General features: G+C 39.7%; 1 protein-coding gene across 3 annotated transcripts in view; it reads right to left on the reverse strand.

The window, feature by feature from the left end:
• Positions 1–16,632, reverse strand: part of B3GLCT (beta 3-glucosyltransferase) — a 523,490-nt gene that overhangs the window by 364,966 nt on the left and 141,892 nt on the right. The gene's annotated exons all lie outside the window — the stretch shown is intronic.

Genomic DNA, 16,632 nt, shown 5'->3' on the forward strand with positions numbered 1-16,632 from the left:
AAGGCAAGAAGGAGCAGGCAACTGATTAGGAAACCTATATTTATAGTGCAAAATACACAAACAGTTTTTAGTGCACACAAACATAATGACACAATATAACCCCCCATTTTTGAGGCAAAAAAAAGACAAAGTTGTGTAATGTAAAAAGATACCAAAATACTGTATGTTAAGCCTCATAACTTGGTGCACCCACAAAATACAGCTCATTAGTTTAGAGTTAACCATAAACAAGGGACCTAAAATTATTTGTCTCATTCTGGTGTACGTGGAAGCACTCCATATGTGCTGCTGAATTCTTGTTTATTTACTATATCTACACACTCTATCTGCGTGTGTGTGTGTGACAACAGGGGTGCTTTCACTATCTTATTTTCATGTTACTAGTTTCAATTTATTAAAAAAATTTTTTCACTTAACTTTATTGCGATCAGAGGGGGCTATAAAGATAACAGGACTGCAAAATTATATCACATTGATGTTGACAGGTACTCTATTAGACCCATAATGTCTCCCCTGCCCTCTGCTCCAGCCAGTCGAGCAGACTGTGCTTGAACCACTTTATCTAGCTGTTCGTCTGCTTTCGACAGCTCGTTAGTGCTCAGAGCTGCGAACTTACATGTTCACATTCTGCAGAGGACATCTGAGAATAGATGCATCTTCAGGTCTACTTGCTCGCCATCCTGATGCTTACTGCTATAACCCTAGACTTCCAAGAAGACCAGGAAAGTAAGGGAAAGGGCAGAGGGTAAGGGGAGGCCAACACAGTCTCAGTCCCATAAAAGTTATTGGGTGGCCCTTTCAATAGCTGTTTATATGAGACATGCCCAAAAAGCTTAAAGTGGAACTTCACTCTCTCAATCAACATTGACTATTTTTCATCCTTATACTGCTAGCAAATGTAAATAGATAGGAAGGTCTATTATATTTACTTGTTTTGGCCTTTTTTTACATTACTTCAGCTACTTCCTGGTTTCTTGCCTAGGCAAATGTCATACATCACAGGAGTCTTCTGCGGAGGAGGGGTTTTCTCAGTTAAGCTCATCCACCTGCCTTCATGCCTGAGCCATGGGTAGTTGGATTTCAGGAAGTTAATGCTACATGAATTATCTGCCCTTACTCAAGATAACTGTGACCAGAAATGCTTGGTACGTGTTTTTCTAAGTGATTTCTCAGCAGAATAAAAGCATGGGGACATGGATGAATGGGGGAGTTTGCTTTGAATATTACTTGAGGTGATTGTAGCTGTATTAGTGCACTTGCGACAGAAACAATTCAGTACTGACGTGATACTTTTTTTATTTGCAGTAACATAAAATTTGAGGACAAGCTTTCGGGGTATGTCCCCTTCTTCAAGGTCCAAGCAGTACTATTATTACAAAGTTTTGGCAGAATGTTAGAGATGTGGGGGATGAGAAACAAAAAAAGAAAAAACGCAGAAAGAAACACAAGCCTAGGGTTAGCCTAGAGATAAGACACAGCAAAGCAAAAGCAAAGACGGGGGGGGACGGGGGGACAACACTCACAGAGAGATTCATAAAAATGTTGGATAATGATTGAGGAATCCCATGTCCATATTAAGGCCCTTATCTCGTGTCAAATAGAATTATCATTCTTAGTTCAAAAGTTTTTCTTTCCTGAATGGATTTGAAATTTCCTTTGAGAACTAAAACATTGAGGTCTTCCATAACGTGGTCTGGTTGTGCGAAATGGTATCCCACAGGTGTGCAAAAGTCATCTTCTTTATGTTCCTTGATGGTATGTCTATGCAAATTCATCCTTGTTTGCAACTTCTGTCCTGTTTTGCCAACATAAGATCCTTTGCTACACTTTCTGCACTGGATAAGGTACACAACATTACTAGAGGTGCAGCTGTATGATCCGGAGATATTGAAGATCCCTTTTGAGTGTGACACTTTTTGATGCATTGATTTGGTTGCACAGTTTGCAGCTTTTTTTATTGCAGGGTTTGCTTCCATTATTTGTGACCTCATAATCAGAAGGAAGTTTCCTACTGATTAGTTTATTTCTGAGGTTGGGAAGTTGTCTCAAGGCCAGTATTGGGGGTTGCTGGAATATTTCTTTCAGAGTTCCATTCTCTGTTATGATGGGTTGTAAATCTGATTATTTTCCTTATTCCTTCTAGTGCTGGGTTGTATGTGGTTACTAGAGGTACACAGTTTGTTTTTTTCTCTTTGTACTGAAGTAGATTTTCTCTTCGGGTTCTCAAGGCTGTGTTTATGCTGGTGTTGATAGTTTTGTCCTTGTAACCTTTCTTATGGAAGGCGTCTGCTAGTGTCCCGAGATGTTTATCTCTGTCTCTTGGGTCAGAACATATTCAGTGGTATCTAATGGCCTGACTGTGTATGATGGCACATTTCGTGTGTTGGGGGTGGAAGCTAGAACTGTGGCGGTAGTTGCATGTGTCAGTGGGTTTCCTGTATATTGAGGTGTGAAGCGTATCATCCCTGATGTATACTGTGGTATCTAGGAATTTGACATGTGTGTGAGTATTCCATTTTTAGTTTGATTGAGCTTTCTTTTGGTGATATTTGATCGCCTGTGCGGTTTTTATTTTTTGTGGTATAAAAAAAAAAAAAAAAAGGACAATTTTGAGAAAATAATATTTTTGACTTTTTGCTATAAAACAAGTCCAGTAAAAAATAAAAATAAAAAATAAAATTGTCAAATTTAGGACAAAATTTATTCTGCTATATGTCTTTGCTAAACAAAATCCCAATCCGTGTAAAATAATAGGTTTACGTGAAAATTATAGTGTTGACAAAGAGCGGTATAGATACTGGAATTTTTTTTTTTTTTTTACTAGTAATGTCGGCGATCAGCAAATTATAGCGGGAATGCGGCGGGCATTCTGACACTGGGGGGAACTGACATCCCCAGTGACACCAATACAGTGATCAGTGCTTGATAAAGGAAAAAAAAAAAAAAAAAAAAAAAACAACTGACGCTGTACTAAAGGCACTGGGCAGGAAGGGATTAACATCTGGGCGATCAAAGGGTTAACTGCGTGCTGTGTGCCGTTTCACTGTAAGCTCTGTGTGTGTTCTACTATAATCACACTGCTTTGGATGGCTGTGCAGGGTGGAAAACTGTATTGTTTAGAGTTCTGCTCCTTGTTGAAGATGCTCGGCAATCACCGGCCGGGACCCAGTGATTGACAGCCACGGCTGCGAATGGCGTATGTATCCATGTGATTTTGCACACCCGTGCTGCCCTTTAGCAGTATATCTACTATAGGGTGGTTGGGAAGCACCTAAAAAGTGCTTTTGCTGTGTTGTGCTCAAGTGCAGTGTAATTCCTCTTTAACTGCTTCCACGCCGCCCTATAGTAGAAATACTGCTTTAGCGCGTCACGGGTGCGCAAAATCACATATATACGTGATTTGCGCTCCCGCGGTTTTCGGATGATCGATCCGTGTTTTATCAGGGATCTTCCTGTACCTGTGTTAAACTTACACAGGTACAGGAAATTACTACGTCTTTTCTCTCTGGGTACTTTCCGTCCCAGAGAGAGAAGAATCAACACACAGTGGGTAAAAGCAGAACACTTTTACAGTTTAGAAAACTTTAGGACACATTTAACCCCTTGATCGCCCCCCCCAGTTAACCCCTTCACTGCCCTGTCACCAGTGTCATTAGTGTAGAGATTGCTTGCTGATCATTGTATTAGTGTCGCCAGCAACTTCAGATAGCGTTATCATAAGTTAGCGCCCCTCCCGGATAGTGCCAGATTGCCCATCAGTACACCAGTAATCCCCTGATTGTCAGGAACATGCTCACGTACACAACAAACCTCCATTGCTAGTACAGGATCTAAACAAATCAATATATTTGATCAGATCAGCACTATAACAGTGTTCACATTAGCATAGTATCCCCAAAAAAGCGTTAGTGGGATCAGCCTCGACACCTGCCAGCATCTGCGTTTAGCCCCTACGCGTACCCCCCCTCCCTCCCTTTCTCCCCCACAAGTGCAGTGTCAGAAGGTCACTGTCACTTGATACATTGAACACAAAACCTCAGTGTTCACAGAATCAGGCCTGATCTCTGTTAGCACTTGAGATAAATTTTTTTGTAGCGGTTTAAGCAGTCCCTAACAGCCAAGTGCTATATTTCCTGTAAGTTGCACTAGGTACCTATACATTTACTGGCCAAAATGTCCAAGGAAAGGTACTCTAGTGAAGAGGTCTACAGGATTCTGAGCATGTCAGGTGAGAGCCAGGGGGAAGACTCCCTAACACAATCAGCCTCAGAATGAGAACCTGTAGACAGCAGCAGCACCCTGAAAGATAGCTCAGACGATGGAGAAGAGGTCCCTGCTAAGATCAGGCGTACCCAACCCCATTCCCAGGTTGCTAAGATGTTCCAAACGCATGATGACCGTCATGCAGCAGAGTGCCAGTACTAGTGCTGCTCTACCTTTTGGTGAACTGGCGAGCACTAGCGGCCTAGTACATCTTGATCTTTCACATACCAGCACTGCAGTATCACCTGGTGACATGGCGAGTCCCATAAGTGCAGTACAAGTTGGTGCGGTGGCGAACAAAAGTAGTGTCCCGTAACCACCAAGAATTCGCACACACTATTATCCTTCCGGATGTGCTTGAAAATCCCGATTGGCAGCCCACAGATTCTGCAGCACCCGTACTTCCCCCAGTCACTGCCCAACCCGGAATTCAGGTGGAAACAGCAAATTTAAATACTCCCCTTGATATTTTGGAGCTGTTTTTTCACAGAAGATCTGTATGCATTGATTGTGGATCAAAGAAATTTATATGCACAGTTTATCGCCGCCAAACCAAATTAAAACTTTTCCAGGCTATTTGCATGGAAACCCATTACCGTTTGCAAATTTAAAGTTTTTTGTGGCCTAACCCTCAACATGGGCATTACTAGAAAAAAAAATTAATTGCGGTTGTATTGGTCCACAGACCTGATTCACCATATGCTCGTGCTCTCTGCTGCCAGGGCTAGTCATAGATATGAGAGTATAATGAGGTTTATGCATTTCAATGACAATACACTCTGTCATCCTTGGGGTGACCCTGAATTTGACCGGCCCCTCGTAAATCACCTTAGCCAAAAATTTGCAGATGTCTATACTCCCCAGTAAAACATCTGTGTTGATGAGTCCCTCATTAATTTTTCTGACCGCCTTGGAATCAAACAATTTCTCCCCAGCAAGCGTGCCAGATATGGGGTCAAGATGTATAAAAGACCTGTGAGAGGGCAACATGCTATACACATAAATTTCAAATTTAGGAGGAAAAGATAGTCACGTGGAGCCCCCCAGATGCCCAGACTACATGGGGAGCAGCGGCAAGATAGTTTGGGATAGTTTATTCAAGTGTGCTCACTATTTAGACAGTTGTAAAATCTTGGATTTGGCGCATGTGGCTCCGTGCGACCTAATCGCCAGGGTTTTCCCCAACAGCTTTTAAATACCCATCTTAGAACGGGGGAAAAAGCCTGCTTGAGAAATGAGGAATTGCTCGCAGTGAAGTGGAAGGACATGTCTTCCATTCATGCAGACATGACCATCCAAATTGCCACGGCAGCTGGTGTTATTGAGAAGCCCCTCTCCACGACTATAACCTTAAGTTGGGAGGGGTGGACTTCAACGACCAGATGATGAAGCCGTACTTAGTTTCCCGAAAAGTCAGGAGCTGATACAAAAACAGTGTCTGTTTATTTCAATTGACTCTATACAATGCTTTTGTGGTTTACAAAGCAACTGGACGAAGTGGATCCTTGATAAAATTCCAAGAAGATATCATCACGGTTCTTTTGTATTCTGAAAGTGCTGTGGCCCAAGCCATCAACCCAGATGCAGTTAGCCAGCTGCATTTTCCCGATGCCATTCCTGGTACCCCAACCCAAAGGACACCCCAAAAAAGATGTGTCTGTAGCAGACATGGAATTAGGCGTGAGACCCACCTTTTTTTGTCCCTCCTGTCCAGCCTGGTCTCTGTCTCAAGGACTGCTTCCGTCGCTACCACACACTAGTGGAGTATTAGTATAGGGTACAGCATGGCACAGTTCAGGGCACATATTTACACAGGGTTTCGTAATATGTTAGGTAGTCAGGAAACTGGCTTATGCATTTAGAGAGACCCTACAATCTATTTTAAAAAGTTTAAAGTTTAAAAAAAAAAAGGAAAAGTACAAATCCAAAAAAAAAATAAAACAAATTTAAAAACCAAAAATATTTAGGTTTTTTTTGTTGTTGTCGTTGTTACTGTTCTACTGTTACTGTTTTATTGTTAACCATTGTGTTTTTTCTCTGCAGGAATGCCATTCAGCTGCAGCACTGATCTGTTTATTCTGACAGCAACAGGAACTTGCTCTCAGAATATGCATGAGTCAGTGTGAGCAGCGCTGTTGGATGAAATTTTTCATCCACAGTTAGAAACAGGATATATGCCGAAGCATGGGGGCCTGGGATGGCCAGTGGGTGGATGGCCCCTATGCTTCGGCATATATATTTTAGAATTTTTTTTTTTTTGCATCTTTCATGATTGCCCACCATTGGAAGTGGGTGGATGCAGGGTGCAGGGCAGTATAATCTAATGGTGGGCATACCACACAATTTTTCTGGCAAAGATTTCTTCTCTTTTTTTCCCATTCAGCCCACAGGCTGCATAAAAAAAAACAAAAAAACCCATAGCATATACACCCAACAAGGACCAGCGACATACTGGACTTTGAGTGGTTATAACAGGATGATACCTGAAGCTGCAAGCATCATCCTGGTATCGTTTTTTCAATCCTAGTGGCTAATTAGCTGCAGGATTGCTTTTACAAGCAGCGGGAGAAGATGCCCCCCCCTCCCCCACTGCCTTCCATGGCCTTCTCAGTCTCTTGCCATCGGGGGAACCTGAGAATGCAGTCGGTGTTTCTGCCAGCTGAACATAGAGCTGATTGGAGACCGGAATGCTGCTAATCATCTCTATAGTCTAAGAAATCGGAAGCTACGAGCATATCTTCACCAGTTTCGCAGGATATAAACAGAGCCATTTGTAAATTGGGAAAGCATCTGATCACATCGATCTTGGTGAGATTAGATAATGTAAGGGCAGAGGAGATATCTAGAGTCTGATAGACGCCAGATTGCAAAAAAAAAAAAAAAATATATATATATATATATATATATATATATATATATATATATATATATATATATATAATGACAATGCCCATTGAAGTTATAGGGGATATTTGCATTACCCGTGATAGTATTAAAAGTAATTTAAAAAAAATGCACTCTCGCCTCTCCCCGCACGCACATTTGCGTGAGCGAGCATTGACCCCATGCCAGTATGTAAACAGCAGTTGCACCATACATGTAAGGTATTGCCGCGAACATCAGATCAAGGGCAGTAGTTCTTGCACTAGACCTCCTCTGTAAAACTAAAATGGTAGCTTGTAAAGGCTTTTAAAGTGTTGCCTATGGATATTAAGAATGTTTGCAGTTTGTCGCCTTTGCACGGGGCATGCGCAGTTTTAAAGTATGTCATGTTTGGCATCTGTTTACTCGGCACACCATCATATTTTATATTTTACCATTTTTTAAAAATATATTGTGTTTTTGTGTATTAAAAGCAAAAAAAATTAAATTAAAAAAAAAAAAAAAAACTTTGCGTTTGAAAAATTGCTGCGCGAGTACTATGTGAAATAAAAAATTGCAGCACCCACCATTTTATCCACTAAGGTGTCTTCTAAGGAAAATATTATGGAATCACCATGTACTTTACAGTTCTAAAATAAACATCTGCATCAGATTGCAACTGCTAATTAGTCTGCGCTAAAAAAAAAAAAAAAAAAAAAAAAAGAGAGCTTGCACACCTTGGTGAGCTGTTGCACCAAGCTGATTGACATGAATCATGGCTCCAACACAAGAGATGTCAGTTGAAACAAAGGAGAGGATTATAAAACTTCAAGAAGGTAAATCATCACAAAATGTTTCAAAAAGATGTTGGCTGTTCCCAATCAACAGTGTCTAAAATCTGGACAAATCATATCCATATTTTTTGACAGCGGTTGTAGTTCTGAAGGAACTGTGAAGGCACTGATGAATGACCTTGCAGTTCATTCATAAGCCCTGTAGCTTTCTAACTAACAGCCTGTATGCAGCTAAGGGCTGAAAGCAGCAGGGCTTGGCTGCAGAAGCCTGACCATTGCACCCCTGATCCATTGATCTTGGGTGCAATGCTTTCCAGGCTACTGCAGGAAAAATAAAAATGCACCGTAACTAAGCAAACATATGCTAATTTCTTCCTTGCATTACAAACGGGTTAGCAAAAGTAGTTACCAGATTATAGACAAAAGGGAGTGGGTCAGACTGGTGCACTACAAATATAACTGGATTTAAAAAAAATGGTAATTTTTTTCCTTTGAGCATTTCAAGGCTTATAGATCACATTTTATTATCCTCTTATAAATACAGACTAAATGTCATGAGTAGCTTTTCACGATTTCATTTAATGTGATCATTACAGTATGCGTGGCGTACAGAAATTACAACTTTCAATGAATAAGAAATGATTTATATTTGAAGGGAGTATGCTCTGTGCAGCCAGTACACTCTCCATCCAGATCTTACATATCAATTTCCTTATACTCTTTCATCACAGAAGAATTCCCATGTCTGCCTTTTCACAGCAGCGTCACAATCTCTGACACTTCGATGGCCATTATTAATAAGCCTGTACCTTAAGCTAGTCAAGGCCAAGAATATAAAGGATTCGCTGTCTTTATCACGTAGATGAAACCTTCAAATTTTACGTCAGGGCTAAAGGAAATCTGTCCAATATAAGGAGGTATTGAAAAAGTATAAAAGATGCCAGCTAGAGAAAAGCTTACAATAGATTTTTTTTTTAAAGAGCACTTCATAATGCATTAAGGATAACAGCTTCACTTGTGTCTGAGTTTTGTTGTCCCGGCATTATCTGAACAAAAAACAAAATTTTGAAAAAACTACAAGGACTTATACTATGAAATGAAGTCATGGGGATACTTTAGGTTAGTCATTAGTAGGTATCACACTAAACAATGAACTTCCTCCCTATTAATAAATCAATAAGCTCTAATTAGGGGGCTAAGTAAACCTTTAGTTCCGTTAACAATGCAACTCACAAAAACAAAATTCTAAATTATTATAAAGTGAATTAAATTGGTTTTAAATAAAGAACATATCGCAAAAAACCCTATTGATTCAAAAATAATATACAATTAAAAAACAAAAATGTCAGCAGTCAATAAAAATTACAAAAAAAAAAAAATTGTTACCAAACCCAGGACCCTGCATATATATGTACTGCTAAATACCTCCCCCCTCCAAAAAAACAAACACAAAAAAAATGCTCTAGCAATACACAGCAAACAGAGCATGTGCAGATTGCCTCCTAGGCAAGTTTCCATTACGTTGTTCTAGATGGTACATTTGTCGCTTTAATTCGGCATACCATCTTTCTTCTGAAAAATTATTCAACAGATGCACTACACAAAAGTACGACAACATGGGTACCCTTCAACAGGCAACACTGACAATGCCTGATTGTTACTCCTGTTGAAGGGGCAACAAATCAAGCAACAGTGAAGATTGTGACTGCCTCTGTCATCTGTTGATGGGGAGGCAATGTGGTTCCGGTCTAGTCACAAAGAAGATAGGAGCTTATTATATTTCTCATCAACAGATCATTTTCTGTACTTGCAGTGCATTTAAAATAAAAGTATGGCCAAAGCTTTTTAGGTCATCCTTCTCTGGATCATAGGAGTGCACTTACTTTTGCTCTCCTGTGACCCAGAATCAGCAGACAGCTGGGCTAAATCCCACTGTGAGCTAACGTCACAGAGCTGCTCCAGGCTCTGGAAGGACTCTGACCATATTGTGGGGATCCACTTAGCTTCCTGATTGACAGCTAGCATGTGGCTGAGACTCTAAGCCAGCTGTGCCTGCCCCATCAGTGACTGCTGGAGGAGTACAGCAGAGAGCTGAGCAGACTGAGAACTGAGCGATCATGTTATTGCTCAGTTCTCGGGCTCAGCTGCAGCATACAGTAAAAGTGATTATACAGTGCCTTGAAAAATTATTCATACCCCTTAAATTTTCCCCATTTTGTCATGTGACAACCAAAAATTTAAATTTATTGGGATTTTATGTAATGGACCAACACAAAGTGGCACATAATTGTGAAGTGGAAGGAAAATGATAAATGGTTTTCAAAATGTTTTACAAATAAATATCTTGAAAAGTGTGGCGTGCATTTGTATTCAGCCCCCGAGTCAATACTTTGTAGAACCACCTCTCACAGCAATTACAGCTGCAAGTCTTTTTGGGTGTGTCTCAATCAGCTTTGCACATCGAGAGAGTGAAATGTTTGCCCATTCTTCTTTGCAAAATAGCTCAAACTCAGATTGGATGGAGAGCATCTGTGAACAGAAATTTTCAAGTCTTGCCACAGATTCGCAATTGGATTTAGGTCTAGACTTAGGCCGAGCCATTCTAACACACATGAATATGCTTTGATCTAAACCATTCCATTGTAGCTCTGGCTGTATGTTTCGGGTCGTTGTCCTGCTAGAAGGTGAACCTCCAGCCCAGTCTCAAGTCTTTTGCAGACTCTAACAGGTTTTCTTCTAAGATTGCCCTGTATTTGGCTCCATCCATCTTCCCATCAACTCTGACCAGCTTTCCTGACTCTGCTGAAGAAAAGCATCCCCACAACATGATGGTGCCACCACCATGTTTCATGGGGGGGATGGTGTGTTCAGGATGATGTGCAGTGTTAGTTTTCCACCACACATAGCATTTTGCATTTAGACCAAAAAGTGAAATTTTGGTCTCATCTGACCAGAGTACCTTACTCCACATGTTTGCTGTGTCCCCCACATGGCTTCTTGCAAACTGCAAAGAAGACTTCTTAAAACTTTCTTTCAACAATGTTTTTTCTTCTTGTCACTCTTCCAAAAAGGTCAGATTTGTGGAGTGCACGACTAATAGTTGTCCTGTAGACAGATTCTCCCACCTGAGCTGTGGATCTTTGCAGCTCCTCCAGAGTTACCATGGGCCTCTTGGCCGCATCTGATTAATACTCTCCTTGCCCGGCTTGTCAGTTTAGGTGGATGGCCATGTTTTGGTAGGTTTGCAGTTGTGCCATACTCTTTCCAATTTCAGATGATTGATTGAACAGTGCTCCATGAGATGTTGGGATAGTTTTTTATAACCTAACCCGGCTTTAAACTTCTCCACAACATTATCCTTGACCTGTCTGGTGTGTTCCTCGGCCTTCACGATGCTGTTTGTTCACTAATGTTTTCTAACAAACCTCTGAGGGCTTTATAGAACAGCTGTATTTATACTGATATACAAATTACACACAGGTGGACTCTGTTTACTAAGAATATGTCTCAGCGTCCAATCAAATCAACGTTCTCAATGTGTATCCTTAAGTGTCTTTACAATTCTTCAAGATTCTTTGAATTCTTAAGAAAGTGACATCCTCCTCTTCTTTAATCCTCCAAAAAATATCAGAGAGCTCACATAGTGCATTACCTATGCCATACCATATAAATCCAACTAAAATACACTCACAAAAAAAATCCACCACGTGTCATTCCACATGTGATAACCGTAATTCCTACTCTTACCCTCTGGGTATGAATAACTTGCTCAAATGTATTTCAAACTCCTGCGTTCTTGCTTCCAAATCCCTCCTTCTGAATAGTCGTTCCTTCCAAAAATCAAATTGTATATAGCGTAGTATTATTATACAGGATTTATATAGCGCCAACGGTTTGCTCAACGCTTTCCAATATAAGGGGAGACAGTACAGCAACAATATAGTTCAATACAAAAGGATTAGGAGGGCCCTGCTTCTTGGAGCTTATAATATAAGATTATATTATGCCACTCTGTGCTCCTGTGGTATCAAACCAGAAACCACCAATACATGAGACAATAGGGAAATCCACCACCTTTCAAACCATGCACCTTACCAAATAGTAAAGAAAACATAGCATTCCACAGATAAACTGCTCCCCAATCGATATCGTTCTTGTTGTTCCATCACAATGCCAATGCATGGATCAAAAACATAATAGACACCATCATGTAATATATCAAAACCTTATAATTAGATGAAAAAAGCACTTACATAGTTATGATGTACATCAGCATTGTTTCAAAAAGTGTAGACCGGACCTCATCCAAAATGGCCACCACGCAACGTCTGGTTGGCGTCTGACATCACTTCCTGGCGTGTTTCGTCATTACGACTTTGCGTCCGTCAGACATGCGGCCAGCTTTATACTGCCATCTCGCCCTCTCATAAGCCCAAATCGCCATCTTGGAATTGGGCTACAGTGCTGAATAGCCTAAGATTCCTACACACCTCAGAACAATTAAATACTTCTAAAATTTACTAAAATTTAAAAAGTCCGAAGGGTGAGCTTACAAAATAAAAATGATAAAATATTGAATATAAAATGAATAAATTAATATGCCTACTGACATCTAATGGTGAAATATATACATTTCATCTGTGCTAAATATATCAAATCATCCTATACAATAAAATGAATTCCTAAATCATCCTCCTTATCCATCTTAATATATGAATCCTTTGTTTTAATATACAGTGAATATGGGAATATATATTCAATAAGGGAATGGGAATAAAAAACTGGAATATGCAATTATTTCCAATTACAGTTGTCAGTTCAGAGACATGGAGGTGAAGTTTTAGCCTATTATAAAAAGGGATAACAGTTTGGATCCCTTACTCCCTAATAAACCATCATTTATTTATAGGAAAGCAACCAACTTGTTGAACAAATTAGTAAAGAGCATTGTGTGTACCTAGAATGAGTAATCATAAAATGTTTGCATAAAAGGTTTTTTTCCCTTGCAGAAAATGTAATAATTGTAGGACAACAAGAATTAAAACAAGGAGTATAGATCATTTTACATCTCAGATGACAAGCAAAGAATAGAATATAAAAAAATTCATTACATGCACCAACCCTTGTGTTACATATTTGCTTGAATGTCCATGCAAATTTCAGTATGTGGGTCGTACTACACAACAGCTATACATTAGATTAAGGGAACGTGACTAATATAAAGAAGGGTAAGAAAGATCACAGTTTATCTAAGCATTTCAGGGATGTTCATAACTGTGACCCATCTCTGTTAAAATGTTGTAAAATTGAGGATCATTGGAGGGGGTTAAATAAAACGAGCAAAATTTCCAAGAATTAAACCTTTTGGACCGAGATCGATACTATGAAATCTAGAGGGCTAAATATGGAGTTGGACTTGAATTGTTTAATTTCCAACTTGTAGTTATACAAACTTGAGTTGGCCCTATGGCAGGTTGTAAGAGCATTTATTACCCATTGGGGGACACTTCCATCAATAACATAATTATTTTGGAGGCTTATGACTAATACTCCTATTGAGATACAAGGTTATTTCCCCCTTCTGGTTAGTACCATACATCCAGTAGGGCTTATAGTATATTGGGATTATAGGTATTAAGACCAATTCATTGTGTAATGGAACATCCATCATTTAGTTCATATGTTAGGTGTTATTTACTGGGAGCAGTGATGATATATTACCATATTCACTCTATATTGAAACAGAGGATTCATGTATTAAGATAGATGAGGAGGAGGATTTAGGAATCCATTCTATTGTATAGGATGATTTGATATATTTAGCACAGGTGAAATATATATATATTTCACCATTAGATGTTAGTAGGCATGTTAATTTATTCATTTTATATTTAATATTTTATCATTTTTATTTTGTAAGCTCACCCTTCAGACTTTTTTCATTTTAGTTTATTTAATTTAATTTTAGAAGTATAGTGAGGTATGTAGGAGGCTTAGGCTATTCAGCGCTGTAGCCCAATTCCAAGATGGCGATTTGGGCTTATGAGAGGGTGGGATGACAGTATAAAGCTGGCCGCATGTCTGACAGACGCATCCTTTGACAAAGTCGTAATGATGAAACGCGTCAGTGACGTCAGGTGCCAACCAGAAGTTGCGCAGTGGCCATTTTGGATGAGGTCTGGTCTACAATTTTTGAAACAATGCTTATGTACATCATAACTATGCAAGCGCTTTTTTCATCTAATAAATTAGGTTTTTTATATATTACACAATGGTGTCTTCTTATGTTTTTCATCCATGCATTGGCATTGTGACGGAACAAGAAGAACGATATAATTTTAGATTATAAGATCCAAGGAGAAGGGCCCTCCTAACCCTCTTGTATTGTTGCTGTATTGTCTCCCCTTATATTGGAAAGCGCTGAGCAAACTGTTGGCGCTGTATAAATCCTGTATAATAATAATACTACACTATATACAATTTGAATTTTGGAAGGAACGACTATTCAGAAGGAGGGATTTGGAAGCAAGAACGCAGGAGTTTGAAATACATTTGAGCAAGTTATTCATACCCAGAGGGTAGAGTAGGAATTACGGATATCACATGTGGAATGACACGTGGTGGATTTTTTGCATGCTCTGAGCACCTTTTTGTGAGTGTATTTTAGTTGGATTTATATGGTATGGCTTAGGTTATGCACTATGTGAGCTCTCTGTGATATTTTTTGGAGGAATAAAGAGGAGGATGTCACTTAAGAATTTAAAGAATCTTGAAGAATTGTGAAGACACTTAAGGATACACATTGAGAACGTTGATCTGATTGGACGCTGAGAAATATTCTTAATTTTGGACTTCCTGGATAGGAAGGGGTCTTGGAGACCCAGGGTTGGGTGATATATATTGTATTGTGTGGTCAAAGTTGGTTTGTACTTTAAAGGACTCAGTTTACTAATCAGGTGACTTCTGAAGGCAATTGGTTCCACTAGATTTTAGTTAGAGGTATCCCAGTAAAGGGGGCTGAATACAAATGCATGCCACACTTTTCAGATATTTGTAAAAAATTTTGAAAACCATTTCTCATTTTCATTCCACTTCACAATTATGTGCCACTCTGTGTTGGTCGATCACATAAAAAGATCTACATTTTGATTGTAACATGACAAAATGTGGAAAATTTTAAAAGGGGCATGAATACTTTTTCAAGGCGCTGTAGATGTTTTAAACTACCCCCAAACTTCTCCTTTAAAAGGGATAAAACTAAGGGCATAGTCAATGTAATCCAGGGATGTGCTAAAAATTGTTTTCATTTTATCTTGGCTTGGCATACAGTGTGATGACTATCTTCAAAAAATAATTTTCTCCAAAGAATGACAATGTGCTGGTAAAAAGCTTTATCTACTTCTATTCTCACCTGATGTGGTACTAATCTGACCTGTAAGCTTGGTACTTATAACCAGATCATAAAACAGTAAAGAGCGAGCACGCTAACAGAAACACTAATTACACTGGTGGAACATGAGGAGATGCATTGAATCCCGCTGGTCTGGAGCAAGGAAGAAATTGTAGTTTACTCCAGAAAGCTCCTTTAAAGCATCTGCCTGAGTCAGAGACTATTTTACCCTACTGTATATGTTCAGCAAGCAAAGAACTGCTGCAGGGTATCCCTTAATAGTACAACTGGATGCTGCCTGAACAGCATTGCATTGTTCCTCCCTAGTTATTTGTTTGGTAGATGAAATTTCAATCTGATTTCTGCAGCTATTTGACCACAGGGAGTACATCATTGCTAACATAATACTAATATAAACAGTGAATTCTCTATAGCAAGGCAAGTTGATTTTTCTTAGCATGCCCAAAGCTTGTACACCCTTTATCATACCAACGATACAGAGAAAATGAAAAAAAAAATGATTTTATAGAACATAAGGAGAGGCAATGTGATAAAAGACAGATCTTGTCCTCTGCATATAAAAAGAAAAGCCAAGCAAAAACAGATTTCCCTAATTTGAGTGGATGACATTACTCAAATGGTGCCCAGCATCTGCAAAAACTTCTGAGAGCAAAGATCAGCCCCCTAATTTCAGCACTGTGGCATGCCAGTCCTACAAACGACTTAAGCAAGCCACAGATGCACAGGTTACAGGAAAGAATGGTGGCAAACATGCTGCCTGCTGCACAGCATACAGAGAAGGTCACTTTTGCTAGTCTCTGTACACCTCCCAGGTGGTCTTAATTGCCTCCAGTTTGGTTATCTACAAAGTAAAGTTTATTATTTTTGTTAGTTTGATGCATTTATATCACCACTTTGTAAAAGTAGCGCTATTAAAGTGGAGTTCCACTCACTCTGTAGTTGCTGACTTTTAAAAAACAGCCACTCACCTGTCCAACGATCCTGCGTTGCCCCTGCCGCAGCCCGTTTCAGCTTCACAGCCGGGTGCCCACTGCGCATGCGCGAGTTACGCTGCACTTCCTGAATGGCCCTGTCGTCTACTGGGACCTGTCACGTGTCCCACAAGACTTCCAGGAGGGAGGGTAGAAGGACAACTTTTGTTTCCAATCGCCTAGGCCAGGGGTAGGCAACCTGTGGCTCTCTAGCTGTTGTGGAATTACATTTCCCATGAGGCATTGCAAAGATTACAAAACTGACAGTTACAGCTATGACTTGCAGAGGCATGATGGAACTTGTAGTCCTACAGCTCTCAGGTTGCCTACC

Source organism: Staurois parvus, unplaced genomic scaffold (assembly GCF_062004578.1).
Source record: "Staurois parvus isolate SC_StPar_1 unplaced genomic scaffold, SC_StPar_1.0 ptg000544l, whole genome shotgun sequence".
Lineage (NCBI taxonomy): Eukaryota > Metazoa > Chordata > Amphibia > Anura > Ranidae > Staurois > Staurois parvus.